Consider the following 27,687-nt stretch of genomic DNA (forward strand, 5'->3'; position numbering starts at 1 on the left):
CTAGTTGTACTTACTTAGTTGTACTTACTTAGTTGTACTCACCTAGTTGTAGTCAGGATGCGACCCACACCAGTCGACTAACATCCAGGTACCTACTTACTTGATAGGTGAACGGGACAACAGGTGTAAGGAAACACGTCCAATGTTTCCACCTTTGCCGGTGATCGAGCCATGCACACTCAGTTTGTGAAACGAGAACGTTGCCTACCAGGCCACTGTCATAGGTCTTCTCCAGCTGGTGTAAGGATTGTTGAAAGTCAAATATAAAGAGGACATTCTGAGATGGTATTTCTGGCAGCTTTGATCCTACTTTTAACAGTGAAGTTAATTTCCCACCTGGAGCTTCTATCCCTTATGTAGTTGTTAGGAAAAAAAACCCGGTACGGGTGGGGTTAGAACCCATGGCAAGTTAGTGGTAACACTGCAGGACAGTGTGTAAGCCACTGGGCCACCTGGCTTCAACAAAGTTCACCCAACTAGGTATATTTATACACTATAGGGTGACCCCCGTGGCCTGGCTGGTAAAGTTCTTGCTTCACACACGGAGGACCCGGGTTCGATTCCCGGCGAGGTGGAAGCATTTCGACGCGTTTCATTACACCTGTTGTTCTGTTCATTTAGCAGCAAATAGGTACCTGGGTGTTAGTTGACTGGTGTGGGTCGCATCCTGGGGGACAAGATTGAGGACCCCAATGGAAATAAGTCAGTTAGTTCTCGATGACTGACTGGGTGGCTAACCCTTCGGGGTTAAAAATCCGAACGAAATCTTATCATATAGAGAGGGTAGCACGGGCCCCACTGTACCAGGGACAGTGGTTCATGCACTAGCCTGGAGTTTCAAGACTCACTCGCCATGGGTTCTAACTCCACAAGTAACATGGTTTGTTTGCAGTCGTGTTATTACGATAACGTGAGTCCAGTTGTTTAAGGTTACTGCAGATCAACGCTTGCTGTTCTATCGTATCAACAATAATCAAGTCACAGTAGAAGACTGTGCTCGCATAACCAGGGAGAATTAATGTTTGAAAATAACCCGAGAAAGCAGGAAAATGTGACATATTTCCATATAAATCCTCCCACCGTATGTATATTTGCAGAAGGAGGATGTAGAATATAACTTTGGTATAACTGTGTCTAGCATTAGGAATAATATTAGGAGAGAAGTAAATAATGAAAATGATTGTTATATGAATGCAGTTAAAAGCCTGAGTAGATCTATAACCCACTATGATAACATGAACGTAGATAAGTATGTTTATGGAGCAACTTGCAATGTGAACAGACTGACTGATGTTGTAGTGGCCAGGCTTAGGCTTGGTTACAAGTACTTCTGGCAGTTTGGGAGACACACAGATGATGATCAAACTAAATGTAAATTATGTGATCAGGCATATGGTCACTCTCTTGAACACTATGTGCTTAATTGTCCACTTATTGAGGAATACAGAGACAGACAGTATAATAACCTATGTGACATGTCAAGATATCTTATTAATGAAAATAAGATACCAGATATACTAAGCAAATTTCCTAAATTTGCTTGTACAGATAAGTGAACTATAGATATGTAGATATAAATCCATATGTATTCCTGTTAACCCTTTGGGGCCTAGTTCCTAGGCCTTTTGTGTATCCATATGCTCTCGCGCTACCGTCCACAGGATGGATATGAGGTGCACAATAAACTAGCCACTTCGGTGGCAAAATCTAAAATCGTATGAGACCCACAACAGTCGACTAATTCCTAAGTATATATTTAGTGTTAGGTAGGAGGGGCAGCAGTTGTTATGAGACTATATCAATCAGTCTGCTGCTTGATACCCTCTCCAGTAAGTTATTAGTGCAACAGTATAAGAACCACAGTTTGGTTGATCGGGAGTTGACTCGAGGAACGTGTCAAGTTCTCTCTTGAAGAGAGTGCGGGGGGGAAGGGTATGTTGCAGTCTTCTGATATACGGTATTAGGGTGTTAACCAGTGCTGTACAGCAGTGTTGTACAGCAGGTACCAATTATAATCCTACCCTAGATGTTTGGATTAACCTCAGTTTATATGATAACTGATGCACACATGAATAAAGATCACTTACTACTCTCAGGAGACTTCAATATTAACCTCCTGCAAGACCAAGACCCAAATGTAACTGAATTCACAAACACTATGAGTAACAAAACCTACAAGAATTACAGAGACTAGTGTTTCCCTATTAGACCACATCTGGACCAACACCATATCCCCTTTAAAATCAGGCATAATCACAGATAATACCACAGACCACTACCCTACCTATCTCATAACCAATCTAGGTAAATTACCCCAAGACACTACTAAAGTAATCTTCAGGCTTCATAATGAGGCAGCCATTAATAACTTCACAACAGCAATGACAAACATCGACTGGCAAACTGAGCTAGAAACCTATACAGATACTGACGAATGTATTAATAATTTTCTAAAAAAAAGACCCAATACGTCTATAACAAGCACTGCCCTAAAAAACTAAACAGATGACAGCTAAGAGACTGAACAGTCCCTGGATAACACCCAGCATCCTCAAATCTATAAATATAAAGCACCAGTATGAAAAACAGTACAGAATGGGTCACATAACCAGAGACCAAACTAAACGTTACTCATCTATCTTAACCAGCCTGATAAGAAGGACAAAAAAATTGTATTATGAGAATAGATTATCCAAAAAAGACCTGGAAAACCCTATCTGAAATTCTAGGAATAAAAAAGATACCAGGAAACAGAACAATCACACTAACAAAACCAGATGAACCCCAACTCCCACCTACTGAAGCAGCAAACAGACTCAATATTTTCTTCTCCACTATAGGAAAAAACCTTGCGGGTAAAACCCCAAGCTCAAACACCCCACCTAATGACTACCTCACTGGCTCCTACCCGAATACACTATTCCTAGCTCCGACCAACCCAACAGAAGTCTCACTTATTATCAACACACTAAAGAATAAGACAGGAGATTTAAATACCTTACCACCCTTTATATACAAAAAAGCTTCACAAGTGCTGATACCAATCATTGCAACACTCTTTAACAAATCCATCGATTCCTCTACCTTCCCTACAGTTCTCAAAATAGCGAGGGGCCACCCCGATACGTAAAGGAGGAGATCAAGCAGACTTGAATAACTATAGGCCAATATCCAACTTACACCCTCTCTCTAAAATCTTTGAAATACTAATTCATAAGCGAATCTATTCCTACCTCATCTCCCACAACATACTCAACCCCTGTCAGTTTGGGTTCAGGCCTAATAAAAATACGAATGATGCTATTATACACATGCTAGCACAAATATACACTGCACTCGAGAAAAAAGAAGTCCCATTGGAGATCTTCACTGACACAGTTGACCATGATTTGCTGCACATAAAATTATCACACTATGGTATAAGAGGGCACTCCCTCAACTACCTAAAGTCATACCTTAGCAATAGAGGCCAATATGTGTACACAAATAGAGCAAACTCTTCCACACGGCCAATCACAGTTGGTGTCCCACAGGGAAGTGTCCTAGGCCCTCGTCTCTTTCTCATTTACATAAACGACCTACCAAATGCATCGCAACTACTCAAACCCACACTATTTGCAGATGACACTACATACGTCTTCTCTCACCCAAGCCCAGTCATTCTGGCCAATACTATAAATACCGAATTACAGAAAATATCTACCTGGATGATGATTAACAAACTTACTCTCAATATTGACAAAACCTACTTCATTCAGTTTGGTAACAGAGCTACAGATGTTCCTCTTAACATAAAAATAAACGGATCACCTATCACAAAGCTAACAGAGGGAAAATTCTTAGGAATCCACCTTGATAACAGACTCAAATTTCAAACACATATACAACAAATTTCCAAGAAAATCTTCAAGATCGTAGGCATACTATCGAAGATACGGTATTATGTTCCACAGTCAGCCCTCCTGGCCCTGTATCACTCACTTATTTACTCCTATCTCACCTATAGAATTTGTACATGAGGCTCAACAACAATAAATCATCTCAGACTATTAATTACCCAACAAAAGGCTGCAGTCAGAATGATAACAAATTCCCACTCCAGGCAGCACACTCCACCAATATTCAAAACCCTAAACTTACTCATCGTACAAAACATCCATACATATTATTGTGCCTACTACATACATAGAACACTAAACTCGGATATAAACCCTCCCCTCAAACTTCTCCTTACCAACCTCAACAGAACACATCTCACACTATGTAAAAACTCAATTCACATAAAAGGCTAAAAAATCTGGAATTCATTACCTGTGAATATGAAATAAATACTGTTTATCAATTCAAGACTCTTCTTAAAAACCTCTTACTCAACCACAACTAAATAAATACTGATTAACTGAATACAAATCATTGATTTTACTCGATCTGATTCGATTATATTATACATTGTTATGCTACAAATTTATACGACTTTAATTATTCTTATTTGAAATACTCATTTGTACTTCATGTTGTAATTTGTTTACTGTAATTTTTACCACTGAATATATCATTGTTTAGTTAATCTTAAGTTAATTTTAAGCTGCCTATAATGCTCAGCATACAAGAGGCTTTAGGCATGTACACCCAATCACTATATTTCTTTGTACAACTATGAATCATGTCCAAATAAAAATATCAGAGGAATATATTAATGTCATAACATTTCAGTTTAGCTTCAAATCTGGTGTTTCTTAATGGAAGGTTTATATTAGATCTGTGATGTGTCTACCTACCTGGAGAGAGTTCCAGGGGTCAACACCCCCGTGGTCCGCTCCATCACCAAATCTCTCAGCGGGGCCTGATTAAACAGGCTGTTACTGATTGCCGCAGTAGCGTACGAACCATAGCTTGGCTGTCCAGGTACTGACTTGAGGAATCTATCCAGTTTCTTCTTGAAGACAACTAGGAGTCTATTTGTAATCCCCGTTAGGTATGATGGGAGGCTGTTGAACAGTCTTGGACCCCTGACACTTACTGTACTCACCTAGTTGTGGTTGCAGGGGTCGAGTTGCAGCTCCTGACCCCGATCTTAGTATATTCATGGCATCCCTGCTTTTCACTGGGAGTATGTTGTAACGTCTGCCGAGTCTTATGCTCGAATAGGGAGTGATTTCTGTGTGCAGACTTGGAACCAGTTCCTCTAAGATTTTTCAGGAGTAAATTACGATGTATCTTTTTTTGTCTGCATTCCAAAGCGTACATGTCAAGTGACTTTAAGCATTCCCAGTAGTTAAGGTGCTTGACTGAACTTATATGTTCAGTAAAGGATCTCTGAACATTCTTCAGATCTGCAGTTTTGCCTGCCGTGAAAGGGGCAGTTAGTGTACAGCAGTATTCCAGCCCAGAGAGAACAAGTGACTTAAAGAGGACCATCACTGGCATGGCATCCCTTGTTTAGAAGGTTCTCATTATCCGTCCTCTCATTTTCCTCTCGGCTGTGATAATGACACTTTTGATCCTTGAAGGTGAGGTCTTCTGGCATTATCACTCCCAAGTCCTTCACATTAGCGTTTTGTCCTACTGTGTGGTTAATAGATTTGATTTCCTCAAGTTTCCCACATGTGTCTAATTTATCACAGCGGTGTAACTGAAATTTGTATTCGTTTCCATGTCCTAATTTCCTTTGTTTTAAGAAATGTGGATATTAGTGTTCCTGTGATAAGTAGTAAATATTTTTGATTTGCTTCAACGTTACTGTGTAACCTGCTTTAGAAACCTAAGCCACTTTTTGCAGTATTCTTGATGCGCAGAGGACGAGGCTTGGGCAGGCCGGGGATACCTTTCTCGGATCGCGCATTAATCGAAATAGATCATATTATTATTATTATTATTATTATTATTATTATTATTATTATTATTATTACAGAGACGAAGGTGTCAACACAGGAACACAGAGGATTCAAGTTTCACTGATGAACTGACAGGTTGAGTTGTTCTCCAACCTCGGCTCACCTCAGACATCAGCCACTACCACTGCATCACCAGGATGCTACCCACAGCAGTCTACTACCACCCAGGTACCTACTTACTGCTGGGTGAGGAGGGACAGCAGGTGTAACTAAACATGCTTTCACGTCTCCTGGTCTCCGCCTTCCAGGATTGAACCCGGATCCTTCGGCTGTGAGTCTAAAGCGCTACCAGTGAGCTAATAGGAACATTTATTTTACCTGTGTACTCCAAGAAACAGTATCACAGGCTGAGACAGCTACGTTGTGACTAGCAACAAATCTGTGAGATTCGTATCGCTGGGAGGAGTTACTGCCTTACCTCAGCCTGTGCCTCCCAAACATCACCTCTGGCTGCGGCTTAAGATTCCTACCTTACTACCCACATTACACGTCCATCCCGCTCGTTACTCATCCACAACCGATCGTCAGCTTGAATGTTGAACTGGAAGTTAAAACGACTGTAAATGGTAACAAGCAGAGACTTGAGTTTGCAAGAATTATGATTGTCAGACTTTACGGCTCAGTTTTACCGTAATATTAAATACGTGTGTTGAGATTTTTTCTACAGCTCTGTGAGAGGCTTTTGTAGTGCGCAGTGCAGTATCAGACTTCCGGCCCTGAGGCAGCGAGGTCTAGCGTATGTAGGGAAAGAGATTATTATTATTATAATAAAAAAAGAAGCGCTAAGCCACAAGGGCTATACAGCATAGGGAAAGAGAGAATATAAGCTTACAGCGAAGTGAAGTCAAGGAGGAGGATACGAACGTTGCGTAGAGGTCTTCTGGGCTCCGAGTAGCGGGATACAGGCAGTGTCTTGTGCAGTGCTTGTCAGTGTACACCTAGTATCACTGTTGTAGTGTCTCGTTCAGTGTTTCTTAGTGCACACCTAGTGTCACTGCTGCAGCGTCTTGTGCAGTGCTTGTTAGTGCACACCTAGTATCACTGTTGTAGTGTCTCTCGTTCAGTGTTCCTTAGTGCACACCTAGTGTCACTGTTGCAGTGTTTCTTAGTGCACATTTTGTGTAACCGCTGCAGCAGTGTCTTGCGCAGTGCTTGTTAGTGCACACCTAGTGTCACTGTTGTAGTGTCTCGTTCAGTGTTTCTTAGTGCACACCTAGTATCACTGCTGCAGCGTCTTGTGCAGTGCTTGTCAGTGTACATCTAGTGTCACTGCTGCAACAATGTCTTGCGCAGTGCTTGTTAATGTACACCTAGTGTCACTGCTGCAGTTTCTTAGTGCACACCTAGTGTCAGTGCTGTAGTGTCTCGCGCAGTGCTTGTTAGTTGACACCTTGTGTAACTGCTGCTGCAGTGTCTTGTGCAGTGCTTGTTAGCACACACTTTGCGTCACTGCTGCAACAGACTTGTGCAGTGCTTGTTAGTAGACTCCTAGTGTCACTGCTACAGTGTTTGTTAGTACACACCTAGTGTTACTCATGCAGTGTCTTGTGCAGTGCTTGCTATTACACACCTAGTGTAACTGCTGCACAAATGTCTTGTGCAGATTTTCTTACAACTCACTAAATGACTTCAATAAGGCGATAAATGACATGCACATGCACTCTGCCCAAGGCCCAGACTTGTAGAACTCCGTGTTCATCAAGAACTGCAAGAAACCCCTATCATGTGATTTTAACATTCTATGGAGAGGGAGCATGGACACAGGGGTCATCCCACACTCACTATAAACCTCAGACGTAGCCCCACTCCACAAAGGTGGCAGTAAAGCAATAGCAAAGAACTACAGATCGATAGCGCTAACATCCCATATCATAAAAATCTTTGAAAGGTTTCTAAGAAGCAAGATCGCCACACATTTACACAACCCAGTTACACAACCCAGGGCAACATGGATTCAAATCAGGGCGCTTCTGCCTGTCCCAACTACTGGACCACTATGACAAGGTCCTGGATGCTCTAGAAGACAAACAAAAGGCAATTGTAGTATACACAGACTTTGCAAAAGCCTTTGACAAGTGTGACCATTGTGTAATAGCACAAACAATTCGTGAAAAATGAATAACAGGAAAAATTGGTAGATGAATCAATAATTTCCTAATAGAACACAAAGAGTAGTAATAAACAGAGTAAAATCTGAGGCAGCTACGGTGAAAAGCTCTGTTCCACAAGGCACAGTACTCGCTCCTATCCTGTTCCTCATCCTCATATCTGATATAGACAGGGTTGTAAACCACAGCACCATGTCTTCCTTTGCAGATGACACCCGAATTTGCATGGCAGTGTCCTAAATTGAAGACACTGCAAGACTCCAGGCGGACATCAACCAAATTTTTAAAAGGGCTGCAGAAAACAATATGAAGTTCAATGATGAGAAATTTAAGAACATAAGAACGAAGGAACACTGCAGAAGGCCTACTGGCCCATGCGAGGCAGGTCCAAGTCTCCTACCGGCTTAAGCCAATGCACCCAACCTAGTCAGGTCAGGTCACATTGACTTAAGGGAGGAACACGGCAACCGACCTGGTAGCACAAGCTATCAGGTCCAACTCACACCCACCCACATCCACTCATGTATTTATCCAACCTATTTTTAAAGCTACACAACGTTGTGGCCTCTATAACTGTACTCGGGAGTTTGTTCCACTCATCCACAACTCTATTACCAAACCAGTACTTTCCTATATCCTTCCTGAATCTGAATTTTTCCAACTTAAAACCATTGCTGCGAGTCCTGTCTAGGCTAGATATTTTCAGCACACCATTTACATCCCCTTTATTTATTCCTGTCTTCCATTTATACACCTCAATCATATCCCCCCTAATTCTACGTCTTTCTAGAGAGTGCAGATTCAGGGCCCTTAGTCTCTCCTCATAGGGAAGGTTTCTGATACATGGGATCAAATATGTCATCCTCCTTTGTACATTTTCCAGAGCATTTATATCCATTCTGTAATACGGTGACCAAAACTGTGCAGCATAATCTAAATGAGGCCTAACCAAGGATGTATAGAGTTGAAGAACAACCTGAGGACTCCTATTATTTATGCTTCTTGATATGAAGCCAAGGATTCTATTAGCTTTATTGCGAACACTTATGCACTGTTGTCTTGGTTTCAGATTACTGCTAACCAGAACTCCTAAATCTTTTTCGCAATCCGTAATATTAAGATCTACATTATTTAGTTTATATGTGGCATGGTTATTGTCCTGTCCAACATTTAGAACTTTGCATTTGTCTATATTAAACTGCATCTGCCACTTCTCCGACCACTGCATCAGTCTATTCAAATTTTCCTGGAGTGCTCGAATGTCCTCTTCAGAATGAATTCGACGGCCTATTTTGGTGTCATCGGCAAACTTGCCGATGTCGCTCTTTATGCCCTCATCTATGTCGTTTATGTAGATTGTGAACAGCAGGGGGCCCAACACTGACCCCTGTGGAACACCGCTCGTAACGCTTCCCCACTCTGATTTCTCCCCATTTATGCAAACTCTCTGCTGCCTATTTGTCAACCATGCCTCTATCCAGGAAAAAAAATCTCCTCCTATTCCATGTGCTTTAATTTTCCTCAATAGTCTCTGATGTGGGACCCTGTCAAAAGCCTTACTGAAGTCCATATACACAATATCATAATCATTACCATGATCTACCTCCTCAAATACCTTAGTGAAAAAAGTTAATAAATTCGTAAGGCAGGAACGCCCCTTTGTAAAACCATGCTGAGATTCGTTGATTAATTTATGCTTTTCAAGGTGGCTACGTACTGCCTCGGTAATTATTAATTCCATAAATTTTCCCACTATGGAGGTTAGGCTTATTGGTCTATAGTTCGAAGCTAAGGACCTGTCACCTGTTTTGAAAATAGGTATCACATTTGCCCTTTTCCACTTATCTGGCACCATGCCAGTTTGTAGTGATATGTTGAAAAGATTAGCCAAAGGTGTGCTAAGCTCCTCTTTACATTCCTTTAGAACCCTTGCATACAGTTCATCAGGGCCTGGGGATTTGTTAGGTTTTAATTTATCTATTTGCCTAAGGACCATGTCACTTGTGACCCTAATCGTGCACAGTTTATTATCGTCCTGTTCTACATAATTTATCATTACTGGAATATCGCTGGTATCCTCATGTGTAAAAACTGAGAGGAAGTATGTGTTAAAACTTCTACACATTTCCTTATCACTGTCAGTGAGCTGACCAGAGGAACTTTTGAGTGGGCCTATCTTGTCCCTGATCTTACTTCTGTATACCTGAAAGAATCCTTTTGGGTTAGTCTTCGATTCTCTTGCAACTTTAACCTCATAATCTCTTTTTGCTTTTCTAATTCCCTTTTTTATTTCTCTCTTTAACTGAATATATCGATTTCTTAATTGCCCCTCTCCTCTTTTGATTTGCCTATATATGCCTCTCTTTTGACCAATCAGATATTTTAATCTATTGTTCATCCATTTAGGATCATTTTTGTTTGATCTGATTTCCCTATTTGAAACATAATTTGACTGAGCAGCTAGAACTATGCCCTGGAAAGCATCATATCGGCAACCATCACCACCTACCTGACCCTTAGTCAGGTCATTCCAGTTCAGCCCACCTAAGTAATTTTTCAGTCCTATGAAATCAGCCAAGCGAAAGTCAGGGACGGAGACTTGATTGCCATTATTAGGGGAATTCCATGATATATTAAAACTGAGTGATTTGTGATCAATTACTCCAGGAAATTAAAACTACATTGGAGTATAAAACAAATTCCAACCACACAATAGAGCGAAAAAATAATGCAAAAGTTCTCCTTTTCAAAGACCACAACATTGTATCAATCGCATCTGCTGGAAAAATGACAGGATGGATAATGAGAACCTTCAAAACTAGGGATGCCAAGCCCATGATGACACTTCAGGTCGCTTGTTCTATCTAGGTTGGAATATTGCTGCACACTAGCAGCACCTTTCGAGACAGGTGAAATTGCTGACCTAGAAAATGTACAACCTTCACGGCACACATAGGTGCGATAAAACAAATAAATTACTGGGAGAGATACATGATTATATACACTTGGAAAATCCTAGAAAGATTAGTACCAAATTTGCACACGAAAATCACTCCCTATGAAAGCAAACGACTCGGCAGACGATGCAACATCCCCCAGGGATGTTGCATCGTCTGCCACCACAGTAAGTGTCAGGGGCCCAAGACTGTACAACTGCCTCCCAGCATACATAAAGGGGATTACATATAGACTCATTGCTGTCTTCACGAAGGCGCTGGACAGGCTCGTAAAGTCAGTAGATGATAGCCGGACTGGTTCGTACGTCAGTTTACTTGCGGCCAACAGTAATAGACTGGTTGATCAGGCCCTGTTCCACCTTGAGGCCTGGTCACGGACCGGGCCGCGGGGTCGTTGACCCACGAAACCCTCTCCAGATATACCTTGTGTCACTTCTGCAGTGTCTTGTTCAGTGCTTGTTAGTACACACGGTACATGTCCTTTGATTCTGAGATTTCTACCTATCAAAGTCACTAATATTATACATTACTCCTAGAAGAAGCGCTAAACGTGTATGGCTTAAATATTTTCACGATAATAATAATAATAATAACAATAATAATAATAAGCGTATCCAGGCTGTGGCGGTGTTCAGAACCTTGGCGTGTAAATTTTGTTCGGTTTGCGGAAGCCTAGAACACCGTCTTCAGGGTGAATCAGTATTCTTGAATTAAATTTTGTTGATAATTCCAGAGGTCTAAAAAAAAAAATATAAAAGAAACAAAGGAATGTAAATAATTTCCGCTATTGACCATGGTTCTTGTCTTCTAGGACACTTCCTAGCTACGACAGCCAACTCACTACACTGTTGTTATACATGTATGGTACACAATACCGACAAAATGAAAAATTAGACAAATGGGTAATATCTGGGTAGTTTTAGACGCTTCGCCAACCAGTGGTAGTATATAAGCGCCAATCTTGACTGGTGTTTCATAAATATATAACAATGGTTATAAATGACCATAATTTTTAAAGGGGTGGACCGGTAAGCCAGCAGAAGGCCTCGGTCAGATGACCAAAAGCTCCAAAGGCGGGTCATCATCTGACTAAGACCCGCGTCAGGAAACATTTGTCCTGTTTCCTGACGAACCTTACCTAACCTAACCTCGTGTTTCATAGTCCTCAAGACTACGGAGCTCTTCACTAACTCCAAGACTGAGCGACTGCTTACCTCATCTTTTGTATATAGTTCTTCGACCTTCACATCGTGTCCAAGTATTGTATTGATGAGGTCATTTGGATGGTTAAATGTCTATAAATAAATGTGTCTAATTCTTAAACTAGACAAGTAGGCTAGGTGGTCCAGTTACCAACTAGACACTGTACAAGAATTCAAATCATACCCCCGGCCGGGATTGAACCCGCGGTCATAGAGTCTCAAAACTCCAGCCCGTCGCGTTAGCCACTAGACCAGCTAGCCACATAAGATTCATCCAACTAGGTATATTTCTACACCATAGGAAAGTTAGCACAGGCACCTCTGTGACCACAAATGCAAGTTTTTACAGACGAATCTCCAGCTAGCGTGGCCGTGACGAACTCTAGCTCAAGTCCCTTCACTGCCGTCAACATGACTCAAGAAATCGTAATGACACGATTGCAAATAAACCATACCCCCGGCCGGGATTGAACCCACGGTCTTAGAGTCTCAAAACTCCAGCCCGTCGCGTTAGCTAGTGAAGGGACTTGAGCTAGAGTTCGTCACGGCCACGCTAGCTGGAGATTCGTCTGTAAAAACTTGCATTTGTGGTCACAGAGGTGCCTGTGCTAACTTTCCTATGGTGTAGAAATATACCTAGTTGGATGAATCTTATTGTGGCTAGCTGGTCTAGTGGCTAACGCGACGGGCTGGAGTTTTGAGACTCTATGACCGCGGGTTCAATCCCGGCCGGGGGTATGGTTTATTTGCAATCGTGTCATTACGATTTCTTGAGTTAAGTTACAAGAATTTAAGGGAATGCATTGTACTCGGTTCCGCGAATGAGAACCTTCGTCAGTGCTATAGTGACTACCAGCATCACTGCTACAGTGATTACCAGCATCAGTGCTACAGTGACTACCAGCATCACTGCTACAGGGATTACCAGTTTCAGTGCTACAGTGACTACCAACATCACTGCTACAGGGATTACCAGCATCACTGCTACAGTGATTACCAGCATCAGTGCTACAGTGACTACCAGCATCACTGCTACAGGGATTACCAGCTTCAGTGCTACAGTGATTACCAGCATCAATGCTACAGTGACTACCAGCATCACTGCTACTGTGACTATCATCATCAGTGCTACAGTGATTATCAGTATCAGTGCTACAGTGACTACCAGCATCACTGCTACAGTGACTATCAGCATCAGTGCTACAGTGATTGCCAGCATCAGTGCTACAGTGATTACCAGCATCAGTGATACAGTGACTACCAGCATCAGTGCTACAGTGACTACAGCATCAGTGCTACAGTGACTTCCAGCATCAGTGCTACAGTGACTACAGCAAACCATACCCCCGGCCGGGATTGAACCCGCGGTCATAGAGTCTCAAAACTCCAGCCCGTCGCGTTAGCCACTAGACCAGCTAGCCACAATAAGATTCATCCAACTAGGTATATTTCTACACCATAGGAAGGTTAGTTGGATGAATCTTATTGTGGCTAGCTGGTCTAGTGGCTAACGCGACGGGCTGGAGTTTTGAGACTCTATGACCGCGGGTTCAATCCCGGCCGGGGGTATGGTTTATTTGCAATCGTGTCATTACGATTTCTTAAGTCATGTTGACGGCAGTGAAGGGACTTGAGCTAGAGTTCGTCACGGCCACGCTAGCTGGAGATTCGTCTGTAAAAACTTGTATTTGTGGTCACAGAGGTGCCTGTGCTAACCTTTCTATGGTGTAGAAATATACCTAGTTGGATGAATCTTATTGTGGCTAGCTGGTCTAGTGGCTAACGCGACGGGCTGGAGTTTTGAGACTCTATGACCGCGGGTTCAATCCCGGCCGGGGGTATGGTTTATTTGCAATCGTGTCATTACGATTTCTTAAGTCATGTTGACGGCAGTGAAGGGACTTTAGCTAGAGTTCGTCACGGCCACGCTAGCTGGAGATTCGTCTGTAAAAACTTGCATTTGTGGTCACAGAGGTGCCTGTGCTAACCTTCCTATGGTGTAGAAATATACCTAGTTGGATGAATCTTATTGTGGCTAGCTGGTCTAGTGGCTAACGCGACGGGCTGGAGTTTTGAGACTCTATGACAGCGGGTTCAATCCCGGACGGGGGTATGGTTTATTTGCAATCGTGTCATTACGATTTCTTAAGTCATGACTACAGCATCAGTGCTACAGTGACTACCAGCATCAGTGATAAAGTAATTACCAGCATCAGTGTTACAGTGATTACCACCATCAGTGCTACAGTGACTACCAGCATCAGTGATACATTGACTACCAGCATCAGTGCTACAGTGACTACCAGCATCAGTGCCACAGTGACTACCAGCATCAGTGCTACAGTAACTACCAGCATCAGTGCTACAGTGACTACAGCATCAGTGCTACAGTGACTGTCAGCAACAGTGATTACCAGCATCAGTGCTACAGTGATTACCAGCATCAGTGCTACATTGACAACCAGCATCAGTGCTACAGTGACTACCAGCATCAGTGCTACAGTGATTACCAGCATCAGCACTAGAGTGACTACCAGCATCAGAGCATCAGTGCTACAGTGACTCCCAGCATCAGTGCTACAGTGACTACCAGCATTATTGCTACAGTGACTCAGCATCAGTGCTACAGTGACTACCAGCTTCAGTGCTACAGTGACTAACAGCATCAGTGCTACAGTGACTACCAGCATTATTGCTGCAGTGACTCAGCATCAGTGCTACAGTGACTACCAGCTTCAGTGCTACAGTGACTAACAGCATCAGTGCTACAGTGACTACCAGCATCAGTGCTACAGTGACTCAGCATCAGTGCTACAGTGATTACCAGCATCAGTGTTACAGTGGTCACCAGAATCACTGTTACAGTGACTACCAGCAATAGTGCTACAGTGATTACCAGCGTCAGTGCTACAGTAACTACCAGCATCAGAGCATCAGTGCTACATTGATTACCAGCACCACTGCTACAGTGACTACCATCATCAGTGCTACAGTGACTACCAGCTTCAGTGCTACAGTGACTACCAGCATCAGTGCTACAGTGACTACGAGCATCAGTGCTACAGTGACTACCAGTATCAGTGGTACAGTGACAACCAGCATCAATGCTACAGTGACTTCCAGCATCAGTGCTACAGTGACTACCAGCATCACTGCTACAGTGACTACCAGCATCAGCACAACAGTGACTACCAGCATCAGTGCTACAGTGACTACCAGCATCAGTGCTACAGTGACTACCAGCATCAGTGCTACAGTGACTACCAGCATCAGTGCTACAGTGATTACCAGCATCAGTGCTACAGTGGTCACCAGCATCACTGCTACAGTGGTCACCAGCATCACTGCTACAGTGGTCACCAGCATCACTGCTACAGTGGTCACCAGCATCACTCTTACAGTGATCACCAGCAACAGTGTTACAGTGGTCACCAGCATCACTCTTACAATGATCACCAGCAACAGTGTTGCAGTGGTCACCAGCATCACTGCTACAGTGGTCACCAGCATCACTCTTACAGTGATCACCAGCAACAGTGTTACAGTGGTCACCAGCATCACTGCTACAGTGGTCACCAGCATCACTCTTACAGTGATCACCAGCAACAGTGTTACAGTGGCCACCAGCATCACTCTTACAATGATCACCAGCATCACTGCTACAGTGGTCACCAGCATCACTGCTACAGTGGTCACCAGCATCACTGCTACACTGGTCACCAGCATCACTGCTACAGTGGTCACCAGCATCACTGCTACAGTGGTCACCAGCAACAGTGTTACAGTGATCACCAGCAACAGTGTTACAGTGGCCACCAGCATCACTTACAATGATCACCAACAACAGTGTTACAGTGGTCACCAGCATCACTGCTACAGTGGTCACCAGCATCACTGCTACAGTGGTCACCAGCATCACTCTTACAGTGATCACCAGCAACAGTGTTACAGTGGTCACCAACATCACTTGTCACAATGAGCCCTAGAAGGTCGCACGACCCTGACTCTACCTCCAGGTCAAGTACGACTCTATATAAAGAATACTGCTCGTAGAGTACGACTCAATATAAGGAACATTGCACTTAGAGTACAACTCTGTACAAGGAACACTGCTCATAGAGTACAATTCTGTAAAAAGAACACTACCCATAGAGTACGACTCTGCATAAAGAATACTGCTCAGAGTACAACTCTGTATAAGGAACACTGCTCATAGAGTAAGACTGTATAAGGGACACTGCTCATAGAGTACTACTCTGTATAAGGAACACTGCTCATAGAGTACGACCGTATAACGGACACTGGTCATAGAGTACTACTCTGTATAAGGAACATGGGAAACGAAGAACAGATTATTTTTTCAGTCGTGAGACTTCCACTGACCAGAGATTGTGTTGAAACTAAAAGCTTGGTTAATTAATGGGATTTAAAGCCTGTCTAGTACACGAGGGTCATTAAGGCAGCATAGTCATCATCACTTTAATCTCTGAAACAACAGTTTAAGTTTATTCGCAGTGTGTATATACTGAGACACATACACTTCTGGGTGTATATGTCCTGCTGAAGAGGATCCCAGAAGGGGATCAAAATATACAGATCAATTAATCCTCTGAATTTCTGTCTCCATGTTAGTTGCTAATGAACACTGACAAGTTTGTTACTCTTTAGTTATCCAGATTGTCATAAGAATGTGACGTGAGAAAGTTTAGCCAGACTATTATTATTATTATTATTATTATTATTATTATTATTATTATTATTATTATTATTATTTTTATTATTATTATTATTATTAAAGACAAAGGCACAATACCGTGACTGGAACAATACACAAATAACCCGCACAAAGGAGAGAAGCTCGTGACGATGTTTCTGTCTGACTTCGACCATTCACTTGTGACTTGTGAATGCTCCAGGACGGACCTAAACGTTGTCAAAAACTTTTCTCTCTCTCCTATGTGTGGGTTATATGTGTGTTACTGTTATTGTTGTTGTTAATATTGTTATTGTTGTTATGTAAACAAAAGGTGTCCCGTAGCTCGATCGTTAGCGCTCTCAGCTCTCACACTAAGATCCGGAGTTCGAATCCCCGGTACGCTTGGATAACGTAGGAGGTATTTCCCTAAGACACCTGCTGTCCACGTTCACCCATTAGTAAATTGGGTACCTGGGTGTTAGTCGACTGGTGTGGGTCGCATCCTGGGACGAAAACTGACCTATTTGCCCGAAATGCTCAGCATAACAAGCGGCTTTCTATATAGTAGCATGTCATTGATGTCAGCTAGGACTGTATACCTTGTACATGTACCTGTAAAAATAATTATATATTATTATTATTATTATTATTATTATTATTATTATTATTATTATTATTATTATTATTATTATTATTATTATTATTATTATTATAGAGAAAAGCACATGGGTGTTACGGGATCTTCAGTGGGAGTAGACAACGAACTCGGGCGGATACTACTCAAGATAACTGTATAGATAGAAAACACAGGTCAAGAGAATATCCAGATGCTGGACTTACTCAGTTTAGGTGGTTATTACTTTTGTGTGGATGATGGAAGAACCAGGAATTGTGGGGAGGATGGAAGAACCAGGAATTGTGTGGATGATGGAAGAACCAGGAATTGTGGGGAGGATGGAAGAACCAGGAATTGTGGGGAGGATGGAAGAACCAGGAATTGTGTGGATGATGGAAGAACCAGGAATTGTGGGGAGGATGGAAGAACCAGGAATTGTGGGGAGGATGGAAGAACCAGGAATTGTGGGGAGGATGGAAGAACCAGGAATTGTGGGGAGGATGGAAGAACCAGAAATTGTGGGGAGGATGGAAGAACCAGAAATTGTGAGGAGGATGGAAGAACCAGGAATTGTGGGGAGGATGGAAGAACCAGGAATTGTGTTGAGGATGGAAGAACCAGGAATTGTGTTGAGGATGGAAGAACCAGGAATTGTGGGGAGGATGAAAAAAACAGGAATTGTGGGGAGGATGGAAGAACCAGGAATTGTTAGGAGGATTGAAGAACCAGGAATTGTGTTGAGGATGGAAGAACCAGGAATTGTGGGGAGGATGGAAGAACCATGAATTGTGTGGATGATGGAAGAAACAGGAATTGTGGAGAGAATGGAAGAACCAGGAATTGTGTGGATGATGGAAGAACCAGGAATTGTGGGTAGGATGGAAGAACCAGGAATTGTGTGGATGATGGAAGAACCAGGAATTGTGGGGAGGATGGAAGAACCAGGAATTGTGGGGATGATGGAAGAACCAGGAATTGTGTGGATGATGGAAGAACCAGGAATTGTGGGGAGGATGGAAGAACCAGGAATTGTGGGGATGATGGAAGAACCAGGAATTGTGGGGAGGATGGAAGAACCAGGAATTGTGGGGAGGATGGAAGAACCAGGAATTGTGGGGAGGATGGAAGAACCAGGAATTGTGGGGATGATGGAAGAACCAGGAATTGTGTGGATGATGGAAGAACCAGGAATTGTGGGGAGGATGGAAGAACCAGGAATTGTGGGGAGGATGGAAGAACCAGGAATTGTGGGGAGGATGGAAGAACCAGGAATTGTGGGGAGGATGGAAGAACCAGGAATTGTGGGGAGGATGGAAGAACCAGGAATTGTGGGGAGGATGGAAGAACCAGGAATTGTGGGGAGGATGGAAGAACCAGAAATTGTGAGGAGGATGGAAGAACCAGGAATTGTGGGGAGGATGGAAGAACCAGGAATTGTGGAGAGGATGGAAGAACCAGGAATTGTGTAGAGGATGGAAGAACCAGGAATTGTGGGGAGGTTGGAAGAACCAGGAATTGTGGGGAGGATGGAAGAACCAGGAATTGTGGGGAGGATGGAAGAACCAGGAATTGTGTTGAGAATGGAAAAACCAGGAATTGTGGGGAGGATGGAAGAACCATGAATTGTGTGGATGATGGAAGAAACAGGAATTGTGGAGAGAATGGAAGAACCAGGAATTGTGTGGATGATGGAAGAACCAGGAATTGTGGGTAGGATGGAAGAACCAGGAATTGTGTGGATGATGGAAGAACCAGGAATTGTGGAGAGGATGGAAGAACCAGGAATTGTGTGGATGATGGAAGAACCAGGAATTGTGGAGAGGATGGAAGAACCAGGAATTGTGTGGATGATGGAAGAAACAGGAATTGTGTGGATGATGGAAGAAACAGGAATTGTGGGGAGGATGGAAGAACCAGGAATTGTGGAGAGGATGGAAGAACCAGGAATTGTGGAGAGGATGGAAGAACCAGGAATTGTGGGGAGGTTGGAAGAACCAGGAATTGTGGGGAGGATGGAAGAACCAGGAATTGTGGGGAGGATGGAAGAACCAGGAATTGTGTGGATGATGGAAGAACCAGGAATTGTGGGGAGAATGGAAGAACCAGGAATTGTGGGGAGGATGGAAGAACCATGAATGGTGGGGAGGATGGAAGAACCAGGAATTGTGGGGATGATGGAAGAACCAGGAATTGTGGGTAGGATGGAAGAACCAGGAATTGTGAGGAGGATGGAAGAACCAGGAATTGTGGGGATGATGGAAGAACCAGGAATTGTGGGTAGGATGGAAGAACCAGGAATTGTGAGGAGGATGGAAGAACCAGGAATTGTGGGGAGGATGGAAGAACCAGGAATTGCGTGGAGGATGGAAGAACCAGGAATTGCGTGGAGGATGGAAGAACCAGGAATTGTGAGGAGGATGGAAGAACCAGGAATTGCGTGGAGGATGGAAGAACCAGGAATTGTGAGGAGGATGGAAGAACCAAGAATTGTGGGGAGGATGGAAGAACCAGGAATTGTGGGGATGACGAAAGAACCAGGAATTGTGGAGAGGATGGAAGAACCAGGAATTGTGGGGAGGATGGAAGAACCAGGAATTGTGAGGAGGATGGAAGAACCAGGAATTGCGTGGAGGATGGAAGAACCAGGAATTGTGGGGAGGATGGAAGAACCAAGAATTGTGGGGAGGATGGAAGAACCAGGAATTGTGGGGATGACGAAAGAACCAGGAATTGTGGAGAGGATGGAAGAACCAGGAATTGTGGGGAGGATGGAAGAAGCAGGAATTGTGGGGATGATGGAAGAACCAGGAATTGTGGGGAGGATGGAAGAACCAGGACTTGTGGGGAGGATGGAAGAACCAGGAATTGGGTGGATGATGGAAGAACCAGGAATTGTGGGGAGAATGGAAGAACCAGGAATTGTGGGGAGGATGGAAGAACCCTGAATGGTAGGGAGGATGGAAGAACCAGGAATTGTGGGGAGAATGGAAGAACCAGGAATTGTGGGGATGATGGAAGAACCAGGAATTGTGGGGAGGATGGAAGAAGCAGGAATTGTGGGGAGGATGGAAGAGCCAGGAATTGTGGGGAGGATGGAAGAACCAGGAATTGTGGGGAGGATGGAAGAACCAGGAATTGTGTGGATGATGGAAGAACCAGGAATTGTGGGGAGAATGGAAGAACCAGGAATTGTGGGGAGGATGGAAGAACCATGAATGGTGGGGAGGATGGAAGAACCAGGAATTGTGGGGAGAATGGAAGAACCAGAAATTGTGGGGATGATGGAAGAACCAGGAATTGTGGGGAGGATGGAAGAAGCAGGAATTGTGGGGAGAATGGAAGAACCAGGAATTGTGGGGATGATGGAAGAACCAGGAATTGTGGGGAGGATGGAAGAAGCAGGAATTGTGGGGAGGATGGAAGAACCAGGAATTGTGGGGAGGATGGAAGAACCAGGAATTGTGTGGATGATGGAAGAACCAGGAATTGTGGGGAGGATGGAAGAAGCAGGAATTGTGGGGAGGATGGAAGAACCAGGAATTGTGGGGAGGATGGAAGAACCAGGAATTGTGTGGATGATGGAAGAACCAGGAATTGTGGGGAGGATGGAAGAAGCAGGAATTGTGGGGAGGATGGAAGAACCAGGAATTGTGGGGAGGATGGAAGAACCAGGAATTGTGTGGATGATGGAAGAACCAGGAATTGTGGGGATGATGGAAGAACCAGGAATTGTGGGGAGGATGGAAGAACCAGGAATTGTGGGGATGATGGAAGAACCAGGAATTGTGGGGAGGATGGAAGAACCAGGAATTGTGGGGAGGATGAAAGTAGAATAAAAAGACTTCTTGTCAATATGTAATCATAAGAACATAAGACTGGAGGAACACTGCAGAAGGCCTACTGGCCCATACAAAGCAGGTCCTTATAAAAACGACACCTACCCGAAGCTTCCCAAGAATATCCTCCGGTACCCAATGACACCATCATGTAAGAAGCGTGTTGGTTGTGCTGCCCCACACATCGCTCAGTGTGGCATTTATATACCTGGAGAGGGGTCCGGGGGTCAACACCTCCGCGGCCCGGTCTGTGACCAGGCCTCGTGGTTAATCAGGGCCTGATCAACCAGGCTGTTACTGTTGGCCGCACGCAACCTGACGTACGAATCACAGCCCGGCTGGTCAGGTACTGACTTTAGGTGCTTGTTCAGTGCCTGCTTGAAGACTGCCAGGGGTCTGTTGGTAATCCTCCTTATGTATGCTGGGAGGCAGTGGAACAGTCTTGGGCCCCTCACACTTATTGTGCTGTCTCTCATCGTGCTAGTGACACCCCTGCTTTTCACTGGGGGGATGTTGCATCATCTGCCAAGTCTTATGCTTTCGTTGTGAGTGATTTTCTTGTGCAAGTTCGGTACTAGTCCCTCTAGGATTTTCCAGGTGTATATAATCATGTATCTCTTCCGCCTGTGTTCCAGGGAGTACAAGTTCAGGAACTTCAAGCGCTCCCAGTAATTGAGGTGTTTTATCTCCGTTATGCGCGCCGTGAAAGTTCTCTGTACATTTTCTAGGTCAGCAATTTCACCTGCCTTGAAAGGTGCTGTTAGTGTGCAGCAATATTCCAGCCTAGATAGAACAAGTGACCTGAAGTGTCGTCATGGGCTTGGCATCAATAGCTTTGAAGGTTCTCATTATCCATCCTGTCATTTTTCTACCAGATGCGATTGATACAATGTTATGGTCTTTTGAAGGTGAGATCCTCCGACATGATCACTTTCAGGTCTTTTACATTAGTTTTTCGCTCTATTGTGTGGTTGGAATTTGTTTTATTCTCCGATGCAGTTTTAATTTCCTCACGTTTTCCATTTCGAAGTAATTGAAAATTCTCATCATTGAACTTCATTTTTTCTGCAGCCCATTTAAAGATTTGGTTGATGTCCGCCTGGAGTCTTGTGGTGTCTTTAATGAAAGACACTGTCATGCATATTCGGGTGTCATCTACTAAGATAAAGTACTGTGGCTTACATCCCTATCTGTGTCAGATATGAGGTTGAGGAACAAGATGGGAGCGAGTACTGTGCCTTGTGGAAGAAACTTTTCACCGTAGTCGTCTCACACTTGACTCTGTTTACAACTACTCTTTGTGTTCTGTTTGTTAGGAAATTATAGATCCGTCTACCAACTTTTCCTGTTATTTTTTTATCACGCATTGTGTGTGCTATTACACCATGGTCACACTTGTCGAAGGCTTTTGCAAAGTTTGTGTGTATTACATCTGCATGCTGTTTGTCCTCTAGAGCATCCAGGACCTTGTCATAGTTGTCCAGTAGTTGAGACAGACAGGAGCGACCTGCTCTAAACCCGTGTTTCCCTGGGATGTGTAACTGATGGGTATCTAGATGTGGGGCGATCTTGCTTCTTAGGACCCTTTCAAAGATTTTTATGATATGGGATGTTAGCGCTATCGGTCTGTAGTTCTTTTCTGTTGCTTTACTGCCCCCTTTGTGGAGTGGGGCTATTTCTGTTGTTTTTAGTAACTGTGGGACGACCCGTGTCCATATTCCCACTCCATAGGATGCTAAAAGCAGTTCTTGCAGTTCTTGATGAACACGGAGTTCCATGAGATGGGCCTGGGGCAGAGTGCATGGGCATATCATTTATCGCCTTTTCGAAGTCATTTGGCTTCAGGATAATATCAGATAGGTTCGAGTCTACCGAATTCTGTGTCTCTCTCATAAAAAAGTTATTTAGGTCATCGACTCTCAGTCTGGTTAGCGGCTTGCTAAAAACTGAGTCATACTGGGACTTGAGTAGCTCACTCATTTCCTTGCTGTCCTCTGTGTAGGACCCATCTTGTTTAAGTAGGGGCCCAATACTGGATGTTGTTCTCGACTTTGATTTGACATAAGAAAAGAAATACTTTGGGTTTCTTTCGATTTCATTTATGGCTGTTAGTTCTTTCCGCATTTCTTGGCTCCTGTAAGATTCTTTTAACTTTAGTTTCAAAAACTTCACAAACAGCACAAAAAAAACTAGGCAGCAGAGAGTTTGCATAAATGGGGAGAAATCAGAGTGGGGAAGCGTCACGAGCGGTGTTCCACAGGGGTCAGTGTTGGGCCCCCTGCTGTTCACAATATACATAAACGACATAGATGAGGGCATAAAGAGCGACATCAGCAAGTTTGCCGATGACACCAAAATAGGCCGTCGAATTCATTCTGACGAGGACATTAGAGCACTCCAGGAAGATTTGAATAGACTGATGCAGTGGTCGGAGAGGTGGCAGATGCAGTTTAATATAGACAAATGCAAAGTTCTAAATGTTGGACAGGACAATAACCATGCCACATATAAACTAAATAATGTAGATCTTAATATTACGGATTGCGAAAAAGATTTAGGAGTTCTGGTTAGCAGTAATCTGAAACCAAGACAACAGTGCATAAGTGTTCGCAATAAAGCTAATAGAATCCTTGGCTTCATATCAAGAAGCATAAATAATAGGAGTCCTCAGGTTGTTCTTCAACTCTATACATGAACATTAAAATGGTATAAAATACCGACAGGTTGTTAGGTAAGACACATATGCAACAGTTAGGTATCTTTATTTCGAAACGTTTCGCCTACACAGTAGGCTTCTTCAGTCGAGTACAGAAAAGTTGATAGAAGCAGAAGATACTTGAAGACGATGTAATCAGTCCATCACCGAGACTCAAGAAATCGTAATGACACGATTGCAAATAAACCATACCCCCGGCCAGGATTGAACCCGCGGGTTCAATCCCGGCCGGGGGTATGGTTTAGTCCATCACCCTTAAAGTTTTGAGGTGGTCAGTCCCTCAGTCTGGAGAAGAGCATTGTTCCGTTGTCTGAAACAATATGAAGTTGAAGTGACAGAATGGGGCCTTATATAGGGCCAGGAGGTGAGACGTAGGTTGCTTTGGGAGGGCAGGTCCCTCTCAAACCCAGCCGTTCCCACTAGTAGAGGTTGTCAAGTTGATGGTCTGTACCAAGATACCCTTGTGTTGCAGTGTCTGACAGAATGAACATTAAAATGGTATAAAATACCGACAGGTTGTTAGGTAAGACACATATGCAACAGTTAGGTATCTTTATTTCGAAACGTTTCGCCTAACAGTAGGCTTCTTCAGTCGAGTACAGAAAAGTTGATAGAAGCAGAAGATACTTGAAGACGATGTAATCAGTCCATCACCGGGGGTATGGTTTATTTGCAATCGTGTCATTACGATTTCTTGAGTCTCGGTGATGGACTGATTACATCGTCTTCAAGTATCTTCTGTTTCTATCAACTTTTCTGTACTCGTTGTTAGGTAAGACACATATGCAACAGTTAGGTATCTTTATTTCGAAACGTTTCGCCTACACAGTAGGCTTCTTCAGTCGAGTACAGAAAAGTTGATAGAAGCAGAAGATACTTGAAGACGATGTAATCAGTCCATCACCCTTAAAGTTTTGAGGTGGTCAGTCCCTCAGTCTGGAGAAGAGCATTGTTCCGTTGTCTGAAACAATATGAAGTTGAAGTGACAGAACGGGGCCTTATATAGGGCCAGGAGGTGAGACGTAGGTTGCTTTGGGAGGGCAGGTCCCTCTCAAACTCAGCCGTTCTCACTAGTAGAGGTTGTCAAGTTGATAGTCTGTACCAAGATACCCTTGTGTTGCAGTGTCTGACAGAATGAACATTAAAAATGGTATAAAATACCGACAGGTGTCGGTATTTTATACCATTTTTAATGTTTTTTCTGTACTCGACTGAAGAAGCCTACTGTGTAGGCGAAACGTTTCGAAATAAAGATACCTAACTGTTGCATATGTGTCTTACCTAACAACCTGTCGGTATTTTATACCATTTTAATGTTCATTCTGTCAGACACTGCAACACAAGGGTATCTTGGTACAGACTATCAACTTGACAACCTCTACTAGTGAGAACGGCTGGGTTTGAGAGGGACCTGCCCTCCCAAAGCAACCTACGTCTCACCTCCTGGCCCTATATAAGGCCCCATTCTGTCACTTCAACTTCATATTGTTTCAGACAACGGAACAATGCTCTTCTCCAGACTGAGGGACTGACCACCTCAAAACTTTAAGGGTGATGGACTAAACCATACCCCCGGCCGGGATTGAACCCGCGGGTTCAATCCCGGCCGGGGGTATGGTTTATTTGCAATCGTGTCATTACGATTTCTTGAGTCTCGGTGATGGACTGATTACATCGTCTTCAAGTATCTTCTGTGATGAATGGTTTGAAAAACCGACAAGTTGAAGATTGAGACACTTATGCAGCATATGGGAATCTTTATTCAGGAAACGTTTCGCCACACAGTGGCTTCTTCAGTCCAATACAAAGAGGAAGGCATAAGGAGAGGAGGAGAATGAGGTAATCAGTCCCTCAACCTGGAGTCGATGTGTTCAGTCCATCAATCTTGTAGAATGTACAGCATATGGCCGTAGACGTGGCTTATATACTGTAGAGATGTGAGGTGAAGCAGGCGGAGGCGGGGTCATAGTGGCACCATCCACTAGTCGAAGTAGGTCTTCGTCCAAAGGTTGAACAAGTGTTGAAGAATTCTTTGTAACAAGATCCCATGATGCTGCAGTGTCTGACAGTTGTGATGAATGGTTTGAAAAACCGACAAGTTGAAGATTGAGACACTTATGCAGCATATGGGAATCTTTATTCAGGAAACGTTTCGCCACACAGTGGCTTCTTCAGTCCAATACAAAGAGGAAGGCATAAGGAGAGGAGGAGAATGAGGTAATCAGTCCCTCAACCTGGAGTCGATGTGTTCAGTCCATCAATCTTGTAGAATGTACAGCATATGGCCGTAGACGTGGCTTATATACTGTAGAGATGTGAGGTGAAGCAGGCGGAGGCGGGGTCATAGTGGTACCATCCACTAGTCGAAGTAGGTCTTCGTCCAAAGGTTGAACAAGTGTTGAAGAATTCTTTGTAACAAGATCCCATGATGCTGCAGTGTCTGACAGTTGTGATGAATGGTTTGAAAAACCGACAAGTTGAAGATTGAGACACTTATGCAGCATATGGGAATCTTTATTCAGGAAACGTTTCGCCACACAGTGGCTTCTTCAGTCCAATACAAAGAGGAAGGCATAAGGAGAGGAGGAGAATGAGGTAATCAGTCCCTCAACCTGGAGTCGATGTGTTCAGTCCATCAATCTTGTAGAATGTACAGCATATGGCCGTAGACGTGGCTTATATACTGTAGAGATGTGAGGTGAAGCAGGCGGAGGCGGGGTCATAGTGGTACCATCCACTAGTCGAAGTAGGTCTTCGTCCAAAGGTTGAACAAGTGTTGAAGAATTCTTTGTCACAAGATCCCATGATGCTGCAGTGTCTGACAGTTGTGATGAATGGTTTGAAAAACCGACAAGTTGAAGATTGAGACACTTATTGTATTGGACTGAAGAAGCCACTGTGTGGCGAAACGTTTCCTGAATAAAGATTCCCATATGCTGCATAAGTGTCTCAATCTTCAACTTGTCGGTTTTTCAAACCATTCATCACAACTGTCAGACACTGCAGCATCATGGGATCTTGTTACAAAGAATTCTTCAACACTTGTTCAACCTTTGGACGAAGACCTACTTCGACTAGTGGATGGTACCACTATGACCCCGCCTCCGCCTGCTTCACCTCACATCTCTACAGTATATAAGCCACGTCTACGGCCATATGCTGTACATTCTACAAGATTGATGGACTGAACACATCGACTCCAGGTTGAGGGACTGATTACCTCATTCTCCTCCTCTCCTTATGCCTTCCTCTTTGTATTGGACTGAAGAAGCCACTGTGTGGCGAAACGTTTCCTGAATAAAGATTCCCATATGCTGCATAAGTGTCTCAATCTTCAAGTATCTTCTGCTTCTATCAACTTTTCTGTACTCGACTGAAGAAGCCCACTGTGTAGGCGAAACGTTTCGAAATAAAGATACCTAACTGTTGCATATGTGTCTTACCTAACAACCTGTCGGTATTTTATACCATTTTAATGTTCATTCTGTCAGACACTGCAACACAAGGGTATCTTGGTACAGACTATCAACTTGACAACCTCTACTAGTGAGAACGGCTGGGTTTGAGAGGGACCTGCCCTCCCAAAGCAACCTACGTCTCACCTCCTGGCCCTATATAAGGCCCCATTCTGTCACTTCAACTTCATATTGTTTCAGACAACG

General features: G+C 43.6%; 1 protein-coding gene across 2 annotated transcripts in view; it reads left to right on the top strand.

The window, feature by feature from the left end:
• Nucleotides 1–6,830: 6,830 nt before the first annotated feature.
• LOC128690367 (coagulation factor IX-like) overlaps nucleotides 6,831–27,687 on the top strand; it is a 227,205-nt gene continuing 206,348 nt past the window's right edge. Inside the window, exon 1 of one of the 2 annotated variants that reach the window (XM_070089614.1) lies at nucleotides 6,831–6,914. The gene's annotated coding sequence lies outside the window, so the exon portion shown is untranslated. Of the gene's footprint in view, nucleotides 6,915–7,027; nucleotides 7,143–27,687 lie in introns of those variants that run through there. The other variant, XM_070089615.1, reaches the window with a different exon arrangement.

This window comes from Cherax quadricarinatus, chromosome 29 (assembly GCF_038502225.1).
Source record: "Cherax quadricarinatus isolate ZL_2023a chromosome 29, ASM3850222v1, whole genome shotgun sequence".
NCBI lineage: Eukaryota > Metazoa > Arthropoda > Malacostraca > Decapoda > Parastacidae > Cherax > Cherax quadricarinatus.